Source organism: Triticum aestivum, chromosome 7B, assembly GCF_018294505.1.
Source record: "Triticum aestivum cultivar Chinese Spring chromosome 7B, IWGSC CS RefSeq v2.1, whole genome shotgun sequence".
Taxonomy (NCBI): domain Eukaryota; kingdom Viridiplantae; phylum Streptophyta; class Magnoliopsida; order Poales; family Poaceae; genus Triticum; species Triticum aestivum.
This window is the reverse complement of record NC_057813.1, coordinates 462,715,649-462,728,379: the sequence shown is the minus strand read 5'-3', so window position 1 is coordinate 462,728,379 and position 12,731 is coordinate 462,715,649.

The window sequence follows — 12,731 nt, the reverse complement described above, 5'->3', positions numbered from 1 at the left end:
GTTGATCGTATCTTCCATACGACTCGTGTTCGACCTTTCGGTCTCCGTGTTCCGAGGCCATGTCTGTACATGCTAGGCTTGTCAAGTTAACCCTAAGTGTTTTGCATGTGTAAAACTGTCTTACACCCGTTGTATGTGAACGTAAGGATCTATCACACCCGATCATCATGTGGTGCTTCGAAACGACGAACTTTAGCAACGGTGCACAGTTAGGGGAGAACACTTCTTGAAATTGTTGTAAGGGATCATCTTATTTACTACCGTCGTTCTAAGTAAACAAGATGCATAAAACATAATAAACATCACATGCAAATATATAAAGTAGTGACATGATATGGCCAATATCATATAGCTCCTTTGATCTTCATCTTCGGGGCTCCATGATCATCTTGTCACCGGCATGACACCATGATCTCCATCATCGTGTCTTCATGAAGTTGTCACGCCAACGACTACTTCTACTTCTATGACTAACGCGTTTAGCAATAAAGTAAAGTAGTTTACATGGCGTTCTTCAATGACACGCAGGTCATACAAAAATAAAGACAACTCCTATGGCTCCTGCCGGTTGTCATACTCATCGACATGCAAGTCGTGATTCCTATTACAAGAACATGATCTCATACATCACAATATATCATTCATCATTCATCACAACTTCTGGCCATATCACATCACATGACAATTGCTGCAAAAACAAGTTAGACGTCCTCTAATTGTTGTTGCATCTTTTACGTGGCTGCAATTGGGTTCTAGCAAGAACGTTTTCTTACCTACGAATAACCACAACGTGATCTTGTCAACTTATATTTACCCTTAATAAGGACCCTTTTCATCGAATCCACTTCAACTAAAGTGGGAGAGAAAGACACCCGCCAGCCACCTTATGCAACTAGTGCATGTTAGTCGGTGGAACCGGTCTCACGTAAGCGTACGTGTAAGGTTGGTCCGGGCCGCTTCATCACACAATACCGCTGAAGCAAGATAAGACTAGTGGTGGCAAGCAAGTTGACAAGATCTACGCCCACAACAAAATTGTGTTCTACTCGTGCAAAGAGAACTACGCATAAACCTAGCTCATGATGCCACTGTTGGGGAACGTTGCAGAAAATTAAAATTTTTCCTACGGTTTCACCAAGATCCATCTATGAGTTCATCTAAGCAACGAGTCAAGGGAGTGAGTTTGCATCTACATAACACTTGTAGATCGCGTGCGGAAGCGTTCAAGGGGATGGTGATGATGGAGTCGTACTCGTCGTGATTCAGATCACCGATGACCAAGTGCTGAACGGACAGCACCTCCGCGTTCAACACACGTACGGGACGGACGACGTCTCCTCCGTCTTGATCCAGCAAGGAGGAAGGAGAGGTTGAGGAAGGCAGCTCCAACGGCAGCACGACGGCGTGGTGTAGTTGGTGCAGAAGTACTCCGACAGGGCTTCGCCAAGCATGTACGGAGGAGGAGAGGTGTTGGGGAGGGGAGGGGCTGCGCCTTGAGTTGTGTGTCTAGCAGCCCTCCCCTCACCCCTCTATATATAGGAGGAGAGGGGCATGGGGGCCGGCCCTCTAGGGGAAACCCTAGAGGGGGGCGGCGGCCAAAGGGAGAGGGAAAAGGGGTGGCTTGCCCCCCAAGCTAGGGGGGCGCCCCCTTTAGGGTTTCCCCTCCCCTTGCCCTAGCCGCATGGGCCTAGGTGGGGAGGCGCGCCCAGCCCACTAGGGGCTGGCTCCCTCTCCCACACAGCCCATGTGGCCCCCCCGGGAGGGGTGGCCCCACCCGGTGGACCCCCGGAACCCTTCCGGTGGCCCCGATACAATATCAGTATGCCACCGAAACTTTCCGGTGTCCGTTTAACCACTTTCCTTATATAAATCTTTACCTCCGGACCATTCCGGAACTCCTCGTGACGTCCGGGATCTCATCCGGGACTCCGAACAACATTCGGTAATCACATACTTGTCTTCCTGATAACCCTAGCATCACCGAACCTTAAGTGTGTAGACCCTACGGGTTCGGGAGACATGCAGACATGACCGAGACGACCTCAGGTCAATAACCAACAGCGGGATCTGGATACCCATGTTGGCTCCCACATGCTCCTCGATGTTGTCATCGGATGAACCACGATGTCGAGGATTCGATCAAACCCCGTATGCAATTCCCTTTGTCAATCGGTACGTTACATGCCCGAGACTCGATCGTCGGTATCCCAATACCTCGTTCAGTCTTGTTACCGGCAAGTCACTTTACTCGTACCGCAATGCATGATCCCGTGATCAAACACTTGGTCACTTTGAGCTCATTGTGATGATGCATTACCGAGTGGGCCCAGTGATACCTCTCCGTCATACGGAGTGACAAATCCCAGTCTCGATCCGTGTCAACCCAACAAACACTTTCGGAGATACCTGTAATGCACCTTTATAGTCACCCAGTTACGTTGTGACGTTTGGTACACCCAAAGCACTCCTACGGTATCCGGGAGTTACACGATCTCATGGTCTAAGGAAGAGATACTTGACATTGGAAAAGCTCTAGCAAACGAACTAACTGACCTTTGTGCTATGCTTAGGATTGGGTCTTGTCCATCACATCATTCTCCTAATGATGTGATCCCGTTATCAATGACATCCAATGTCCATAGCCAGGAAACCATGACTATCTGTTGATCACAACGAGCTAGTCAACTAGAGGCTCACTAGGGACATATTGTGGTCTATGTATTCACACGTGTATTACGATTTCCGGATAATACAGTTATAGCATGAATAAAAGACTATTATCATGAACAAAGAAATATAATAATAACACTTTTATTATTGCCTCTAGGGCATATTTCCAACAGGGCAGGAAGGAGTGTTCTCTTGGAATGGAAATGACATGCTTCACATGTCATGACGAGCTCAACTACATCTTGGAGGGCTGTGGGCCAATAGAATCCTCGCCGGAATGCTTTCCCAACTAATGCCCTTGATCCAATGTGTGAGCCGCACATGCCTCTGTGAATCTCAGCTAGCAGTTCCTTTCCATCCTCCCGGCAGACACACTTGAATTTCACACCGCTAGGCCTCCTTCTATACAGAGTGTCATCGACAAACTAATACATACTGGCCCTCCGGGCTACTTTCTCAGCTTCATCTGGCTCACCGGGGAGTTCTCCGGTTTGGAGGAAGTGGACGATGTGCCTTGCCTAAGTGGGAGCCTGAGGCTCGACAATGAGGACTAGCGGCACCTCCTCGGCTGTGGGAGCACCAGCCTCGTATGCAGGGTCCATAGGCCCGGATGGAGGGGGTGGTTTGGCAGGATGTGAGGAGTTGTTTCCGGCTGGGACTCTGCCGGGAGCGGGTGGCTCGATCTGGAGAGGCTTACCATAGTCCAACTTTCTCCTTTTTCTGGCCATTGTGGTTGGTGATACATAGGGTTGAGAGAGGTGGAGAACAAAAGTTCCTGGTTCCATAGGAAGCTTTTGTGCAGCACACTTTGACACGTGATCAGCTATGATGTGTTTAGCACGGGGTACATCCTCTATTTGCAACCCGTCAAAGTGCTCCTCTAACCTCCTCACTTCCTCAATGTATGCTTCCATCAATGGGCTTTGGTAATCCTTATTGACTTGTCTCACTACTAATTCTAAATATCCTCGAATGATCAACTTCTTGATTCCCAATTCCGCTGCAATCCTGAGCCTGGCAAGGAGCCCTTCATACTCAGCTGTATTGTTGGTGGCTTCTTCCCGGGAAAAGTGCATTTGGATGACGTACTTCAAGTGCTCCCCGGAGGGGGCAACAAGAAGCACGCCAGCTCCTGCACCTTGTAGCGAAATAGCACCATCAAAATACATAATCCATTCTTGGGGTGATTCCTTGTCGGGAAGAGATGTTTCTGTTGCTTCCTCATCAGGGGTTGGCGTCCATTCCACAATAAACTCTGCCAGCGCCCTGCTCTGAATGGTTGAAGTGCTCTCAAACTTCAAACCAAAGCTGGATAACTCCAAAGCCCACTCCGCTATTCTGCCAGTAGCCTCAAGGTTTCGGAGTATCCTTTGCAACGGAAAACGAGTAGCAACCATGATCTCATGGGCTTGGAAGTAGTGGTGCAGTTTCCTTAAGGCCATGATGAGGCCAAAGATCAACTTCTGCATGCTAGAGTACCTTGACCTAGCTCCTTACAAGGAGCTGACGAAGTAAACTGGGCACTGCACCACTTTCTTCCTTGCCGCGGCCTTGGGGCTGCTCTCGTTGTCGTGCTCACCGCTGTCCTATTCCTCTGCAGACTCTGTTGTGATCTGGCCACTTTCCGTATCTTCTGCTTCCCGCTGCGCTACCAAAGTTACACTGACCACATGGTTGGTTGCCACCAAGTAGAGCAACAACGGCTCTTCGGTTTGGGTGCAACCAAGGTGGACACAGATGATAGGTAGTCCTTCAACTCTTGCAAGGCTGTATCTGCTTCCGGGGTCCACTTCATTGACCCCGCCTTCTTCAAAATTTTGAAGAACGACAGGACGCGCTCGGCAGATTTGGAGACGAATCTGCTTAGTGCGGCATCCCGTCAAGCGCCTTACATACTTAACTGCCCTTGGCGCTTGGATTTGCTCAATGGCCTTGACCTTGTCGGGGTTGGCTTCAATCCCCCGGTAGGACACGAAGAATCCAAGTAGCTGGCCGGAGGGAACATGGAATACGCATTTCTCCGGGTTAAGCTTCAAGTTGATCTTGAGCAAATTAGCAAATGTCTCCTCCAAATCCTGGATAAGGGTGGCCTTATCCTTGGTCTTGAACACTACGTCATCCATATAGGCTTCTATGTTCCTGTGTAGTTGTGGTTCAAAACCAATTTGGACTGCTCTTGCAAAAGTAGACCCGGCACTCTCCAATCCGAAAGGCATGCAGACAAAACTGTGTGTACCACATGGAGTGATGAATGATGTTTTCTCCTCATCTTCCTTGGACATGAAGATCTAGTGATATCCGGGGTAAGCATCCAAAAAGGAGAGAAGATCACAACCTGAAGTGGAATCCACAATTTGATCGATGCGCGGCAAGGGGAATGGGTCCTTCGGGTAAGCCTTAGTGAGATCTGTGAAATCAATGCAAATCCTCCATTTCCCATTCGCCTTCCGAACTACCATTGGGTTTGCCAACCATGTAGGGTGCAGTACTCCTCTGACCAATCCAGCTGCCTTTAACTTCTTGATCTCCTCGGCAATGAATTGTTGCCGCTCCAAGGCTTGCTTCCAAACTTTCTGCTGGACAGGTCGGGCATGTGGGCAAATAGGAAGGTGGTGCTCGATTACCTCCCTGGGAACACCACGGATATCATATGGTTGCCAGGCAAACACATCGATATTCGCCCACGGGAAGGCAACGAGCGTGCTTTCCTATTTGTCGTCAAGGGTGGCACTGATGGTGAAAGTACCATCAACACCAACCAGCCCTGCAGGGACCTTCTTCACTTGTGGAGCTGCAACCTTGGATGTCTTGCCGTTGGAACACTCCGGTACGTCGTCAATGGCTGTTGTGCACTCGGAGGGGGCACACATTCCGGACTCCTTGCCGGAGGTCCTACAATCCCTCTTCTTTCCTTTGCTTTCCTTGGCGGGGACCGTTGCTGCCGCAGCCTCTGCTACGACGGCATCCCGATACATCCTGTCTACAGGATAATCACATCCTTCTCATCTGATAGGATGGCAATGACTCCCAGTGGCCCAGGCATCTTCAAAGTGTTGTATGCATAGTGGGATGCTGCCATGAACTTGTCCAAGGCTGGTCGTCCCAGAATCTCATTATACGGCAGGGGGAGCTCAACCACATCAAACACAATCCTCCTCGGTCCTATAGTTCAGCTCTTCCCTGAACGTCAGCGGCAATGTAATCTTTCCCTTGGGACGGCTCCTGCCGGGATTGAGTCCTTGAAACATGCCAGTAACCTCCAGCTCTTCCTTTCCTATCTGAAGCTTGTTGATAATTGTTGGGGAAATCAGATTCAACCTAGCCTCACCATCCACTAACATCTTTGTGACCTTGAGGTTGTGAATCTTTGTGACCTTCTTTTTCCTGGAGAAGCTATAGGTCACTAGGCCTGCCGGGCTCCTGGTGGCCACTGGTGAAGGCACCGATGAACTCATGGCACAGGCCTGCCCATGACGAAATGGAGTTCTCCAACAGGTGCATGAGCCAATATCTCACGTTGGACTTGAGAGCCAACGGGAAGTAGTTGGCGAACACATTCTCGTCTCTTCCCCCGGCAGCCTAAACAGGATGGTGTAGATGCTCAGGAACTCTGCCGGGTTCAGTCTCCCATCATACTTCTCGGGTATCTCCGGCTTGAATGTGCGAACAAACGGCCAACAGACTTGCCGCAACTCGCGTGTAAAGGAAGGGCAGCAGACCTCGAAAGGTAGGCACCTGCCAACACTGAATGCAGGCTCATCGATGTTGGGGCCGTTGCACCCATCGGTCTGGCGGGCGTCGTCAAGAAGCCGTCCCATGACTACGCGCACGTCTCCCCGCCGCCTATCCTCCGGGGTTCACCGCTGGCCTGGACGTGCTCGAGGGTCGAAAGAGGCCTTCGAGACGTCATCGAGATCTTGATCTTGCTGCGCCCGCATTTGCTATCATGATGGGGACTGCATGGTGGGGACAGCCCCCTCCATTCGGCCAGTAGTACGGGCGGTCACCGTTGCTTGGGGAGGTTGTGGCGGGACAGCGTGTCGTGAGCCCACAGCCTCAGCAAAACCGAGCAGGCTCTGGATGGTGGCACGCCACTCATCCATCTACTTGCCTGCTGGCGGGAACCTTAGCAGCAGCTGGGCCCGCGCCATAGCCTCCATGGTTGTGCTTGGCATAGAAGTTAACGATCTCGACCGCACCGTCACCTGGCTCTTGATGGTGCCCGCGGCGGCAGCGGTGGTGGTGCGCCTGCGTTGCGGTGGGGCGGCCACCTGGGTAGCGGGGTCATGCGGCGATGGCGCTCGAGGGTCTGCGGCCCCGCCGGGCGTACTGGTTGGGCCGGCTCGCCCGGGAGGAGACACATGTGCCGTGACCGCCCCCGTGGCAGGGACAGCCGGAGGGCGGTGAATCACCCCGGACCGAGTGTTGTTGCTATGGTTGCGCCCGTCGGTGGGAGGAGGGGGTGCAACTGGTGTCACCCTCCCGTCTGCACCTTGCGGAGCTTGACCGTCGAAACCCTGCGGAAGCTATTCTCCCCCGATGCCTTCAGCCCCCGTATCAGCCATAGGGGGAGCGGTGATGGCGCCACCTGCTCCTGCCACACCCCTAGTAGCGCCCACATCCTCACTTGTCCCCGCGACCCCCATGGCATCTGAGGCCGCGAGCGGCGGAGCCTTCGAGATGGATGGCTGGGCCAAAGGGTCGGACTTCTTCTTGGGCGCCATGGCCGATGGCATCGTCGAAGATGAAGATGGCGATGAAGATGACGTGCTGCGCACGCTTTCAGGTTCGCACAAGCGATCCCCCTACCTGGCACGCCAAAGATGTCGTGGGATATCCGTGGCCACCTATGGGACTGGGCGGCCCCTTGCTGGTTCGGCGGGGGACATAGCTTTGCACAAAGAGCAGAACAACGCATGACAACAGGGCAGAGAGCACATGAGCAATTTACCCAGGTTCAGGATGCCGCGAGGCGTAAGACCCTACTCCTGCTTTAGTGGATTGATGGTGGAAATGAGCGTGGTGGTGCATGGTACACTAGCCCAGCAAGGCCTGCCTTCAGGGCTACAGTGGGTCGTAGATGCGTGGTTGGCTGGGTGGTTCAGCCCACCACAAGCCCCGGCGGGTCCTGCCGGGGAGTCTTGGTTGCTTGCTTCTGGTGGTAGCCTGGCCCCTCGCCGGGCTCGCCTGCCCGGCGAGGGAGGCCCTTTCCTTGTAGATATCTTGTTCTCTTGCCTTGTCCTTGGTCTCTTTTGGTTATATGTTTGGTTCTTCAAATCTCTTGGGCCTTCAATCTCTGGCTTGAGCTGGTTCTTCAATCTTGATCTTGTGCCTTGCATAGTTGGGCAACATACCCGGGGTCTGTTGCACCGACACTATGGTTGGCATGCCCTTTGTCTGAGTTAAAACAGGGAATCACTATTATCATGGTTTATGTGACATAGGTGCTAGCGTGAGTGCTATTCCCTACTCCTTATACCAAGAAATTATGAATGACATAGCACCCATAGAGATAGAAGACATAGATGTTACTATTAAACTTGCGAATGGAAGCACTATTTCACCTATTGGGATTGTTAGAGATGTTGAAGTCTTGTGTGGGAAAATAAAATACCCTACTGATTTTTTTGTTCTTGGTTCCCCACAAGATGACTTTTGTCCCATTACTTTTGGTAGACCTTTCTTCAACACCATTAATGCTAAGATAGATTGTGAGAAACAAACTGTCGATGTTAGTTTTGGTGATGAGTCTCATGAGTTTAATTTTTCCAAGTTCTGTAGAAAGCCTCATGAAAAAGAATTGCCTAATAAGGATGAAATAATTGGTCTTGCTTCTATTGTTGTGCCTCCTACTGATCCACTAGAACAATATTTTCTATACCATGAAAATGATTTACCTATGCATGAAAGAAATGAAATAGATAATATTTTCTTTGAACAACGTCCTCTGCTTAAACACAATTTGCCTATCGAAACTCTAGGAGGTCCTCCTCCACCTAAAGGTGATCCTGTGTTTGAATTAAAACAATTGTCAGACACTTTGAAATATGCTTATCTTGATGAAAAGAAGATATATCCTGTTATTATTAGTGCTAACCTTTCAGAACATGAAGGAGAAAGATTATTGGAAGTTCTAAGGAAGCACCGAGCTGCTATTGGGTATACTCTTCATGATTATAAGGGTATTAGTCCCACTCCATGTCAGCACAAGATTAATATGGAACCTGATGCTAAACCCATTGTTGATCATCAATGTCGCTTAAATCTAAAGATGAAAGAAGTGGTAAGAACAGAGATGGGTAAGCCATGTTCATTGTGTTCCCAAGAAAGGAGGTATTACTGTTGTTCCTAATGATAAGAAAGAACTTATTCGACAAAGAATTGTTACATGCTATAGAATGGTAATTGATTTTAGAAAATTAAACAAAGCAACTAGGAAAGATCATTACCCTATGCCTTTTAATTATCAAATGCTAGAAAGATTATTTAAGCACACACACTTTTGCTTTCTTGATGGATATTCTTGTTTTTCACAAAGACCCGTTTCTCAACCTTTGGAACTTATGCTTCTAGACGTATGCCTTTTGGTTTATGCAATGCGCCTGCTACCTTTCAAAGATGTATGACTGCTATATTCTCTGACTTTTGTGAAAAGATTGTTGAGGTTTTCATGGATGACTTCTCTGTTTATGGGAAGTCTTTTGATGATTGTTTAAGCAATCTTGATCGAGTGTTGCAGAGATGCGAGCAAACAAATCTTGTCTTGAATTGGGAGAAGTGCCACTTTATGGTTAATGAGGGTATTGTCTTGGGCCATGAAATTTCTGAAAGAGGTATTGAAGTGGACAAAGCTAAGGTTGATGCCATTGAGAAGATGCCATGTGCTAAAGATATCAAGGTATTCATAGTTTCCAAGGTCATGCTGGTTTCTATAGGAGATTTATCAAAGACTTTTCTAAAATTTCTAGGCCTCTTACAAACCTTTTGCAAAAGGAAGTTCCTTTTGTTTTTTATGATGATTGTTTTTAAGCCTCTGAAACACTTGCTACCTCTTGAGCTTGCATTGGTTTTTCCGTTGAAGAGGAAAGGGTGATGCAGCAAAGTAGAGTAAGTATTTCCCTCAACTTTTAAGAACCAAAGTATCAATCCAGTAGGAGACAACACGACAAGCCATCGAATACCTGCACAAATAAACACCAACTTGCACCCAACGCGATAAAGGGGTCGTCAATCGCTTCACAGTTATTTGCAACGAGAGATCTGATATAGATGGATAAATAGTAAAGTAGTATTTTTGGTATTTTTGGTTTATGGAACAGAAAGTAAAAGATTGCAAAGAAAGTAAATAGGAAACTAAGATTGTAGATCAGAAACTTGTATGATGGAAACTAGAAGATTATATGATGGAAAATAGACCCGGGGGCCATAGGTTTCACTAGAGGCTTCTCTCAAGATAGAAAATATTACAGTGGGTGAAAAAATTACTGCCAAGCAATTGATAGAAAAGTGCAACGTTATGACGATATCTAAGGCAATGATCATGAATATAGGCATCACGTCCGCATCAAGTAGACCGAAACGATTCTGTATCTACTACTATTACTCCACACGTCGACCGCTATCCAGCATGCATCTAGAGTATTAAGTTCATAAGAACAGAGTAATGCATTAGGCAAGATGACATGAGGTAGAGGAATTAAGTTTGTTGTAAGTCTCCTGGGTGTCTTCTGGTCCAAGAAAAATCACCGTGAAAGTTTATTTCCGTTTGGACTCCCTTTGGTATTCCTTTTTTGTGAAACTCTAAAACAAAGAAAAAAACAGAAACTGGGGTTGGGCTCTACATTAATAGGTTAGTCCCAAAAATCATATAAATAGCATCTTAATGCATATAAAACATCCAAAACAGATAATATAATAGCATGGAACAATAAAAAATTATAGATACGTTGGACACGTATCAAGCATCCCCAAGCTTAATTCATGCTCATCCTCGAGTAGGTAAATGATAAAAGCAGAACTTTTGATGTGGAATGCTACCTAACATATTTATCCATGTAATTCTCTTTATTGTGGCATGAATGTTCAGATCCGTAAGATTCAAAACAAAAGTTTAATACTGACATAAAAACAATACTTCAAGCATACTAACGAAATAATTATGTCTTCTCAAAATAACATGGCAAAGAAAGCTTATCCCTACAAAATCATATAATCTGGCTATGCTCCTTCATCACACAAAATATTCAAATCATGCACAATCCCGATGACAAGCCAAGCAATTGTTTTATACTTTTGATGTTCTCAAACCTTTTCAACTTTCATGCAATACGTGAGTGTGAGCCATGGATATAGAACTATATGTGGAATAGACGGTGGTTATGGATAAGACAAAAAGAAAGAGATAGTCTCACATCAACTAGGTGTATCAACGGGCTATGGAGATACCCATCGATAGATATCAATGTGAGTGAGTAAGGATTGCCATGCAATGGATGCACTAGAGCTATAAGTCTATGACAGCTCAAAAAGAAACTAAGTGGGTGTGCATCCAACTTGCTTGCTCATGAAGACCCAGGGCAATTTGAGGAATCCCATCGTTGGAATATACAAGCCCAGTTCTATAATGAGAAATTCCCACTAGTATATGAAAATGAAAATATAGGAGACTCTCTATCATGAAGATCATGGTGCTACTTTGAAGCACAAGTGTGGAAAATGGATAGTAACATTGTCCCTTCTCTCTTTTTCTCTCATTTTTTTGGGCCTTCTCTTTTTTTGGCCTTTCTCTCTCTTTTTATTTTATTTCCTCACATGGGACAATGCTCTAATAATGAAGATCATCACACTTCTATTTACTTACAACTCAAAAATTACAACTCGATACTAGAACAAAAATATGACTCTATGTGAATGCCTCTGGCGATGTACCGGGATGTGCAATGAATCAAGAGCGACATGTATAAAAATGATGAGCGGTGGCTTTGTCAAAAATACGATGTCAACTACATGATCATGCATAGGAATATGATAATGATGGAGCATGTCATAATAAACGGAATGGCGGAAAGTTTCATGGCAATATATCTCAGAATGGCTATGGAAATGCCATAATAGGTAGGTATGGTGGCTGTTTTGAGGAAGGTACATGGTGGGTTTATGGTACCGGCGAAAGTTGCGTGGTACAAGAGCGGCTAGCAATGGCAGAAAGGTGAGAGTTTGTGTCGGTGTCAAAACCGGCGGGTCTCGGGTAGGGGGTCCCGAACTGTGCATCTAGGCGGATGGTAACAGGAGACAAGGGACACGATGTTTTTACCCAGGTTCGGGCCCTCTCGATGGAGGTAAAACTCTACTCCTTCTTGATTAATATTGATGATATGGGTTGTACAAGAGTAGATCTACCACGAGATCAGAGAGGCTAAATCCTAGAATCTAGCCTATGGTATGATTGTTCTTCCTCCTACGGGCTAAAACCCTCCGGTTTATATAGACATCGGAGAGGGCTAGGGTTACACAGAGTCGGCTACAATGGGAGGAGATCTACATATCCGTATCGCCAAGCTTGCCTTCCACGCCAAGGAAAGTCCCATCCGGACACGGGACGAAGTCTTCAATCTTGTATCTTCATAGTCCAGGAGTCCGGCCAAAGGTTATAGTCCGGTCATCCGGACACCCTCTAATCCAGGACTCCCTCAGTAGCACCTGAACCAGGCTTCAATGACGATGAGTCCGGTGTGCAGATTGTCTTCGGCATTGCAAGGCGGGTTCCTCCTCCGAATACTTCATAGAAGATTTTGAACACAAGGATAGTGTCCGGCTCTGCAAAATAAGTTCCACATACCATCGTAGAGAGAATAATATTTTTACAAATCCAATCTGCTGACGTATTCCGCAACATGACATCATGCCACAGCCAAGCCTTTATTCGAATCATTTTACTATCCCACCTCAGCACATTTAGCGAGGCAATTTCGTTGGCATGTCTTGTCAAAGCAGAGATCATGTCCCCTTATTCCAGGATTCCCACCAATACGGGCGTGGGTAACCCAATCGTGCCTGTTGGT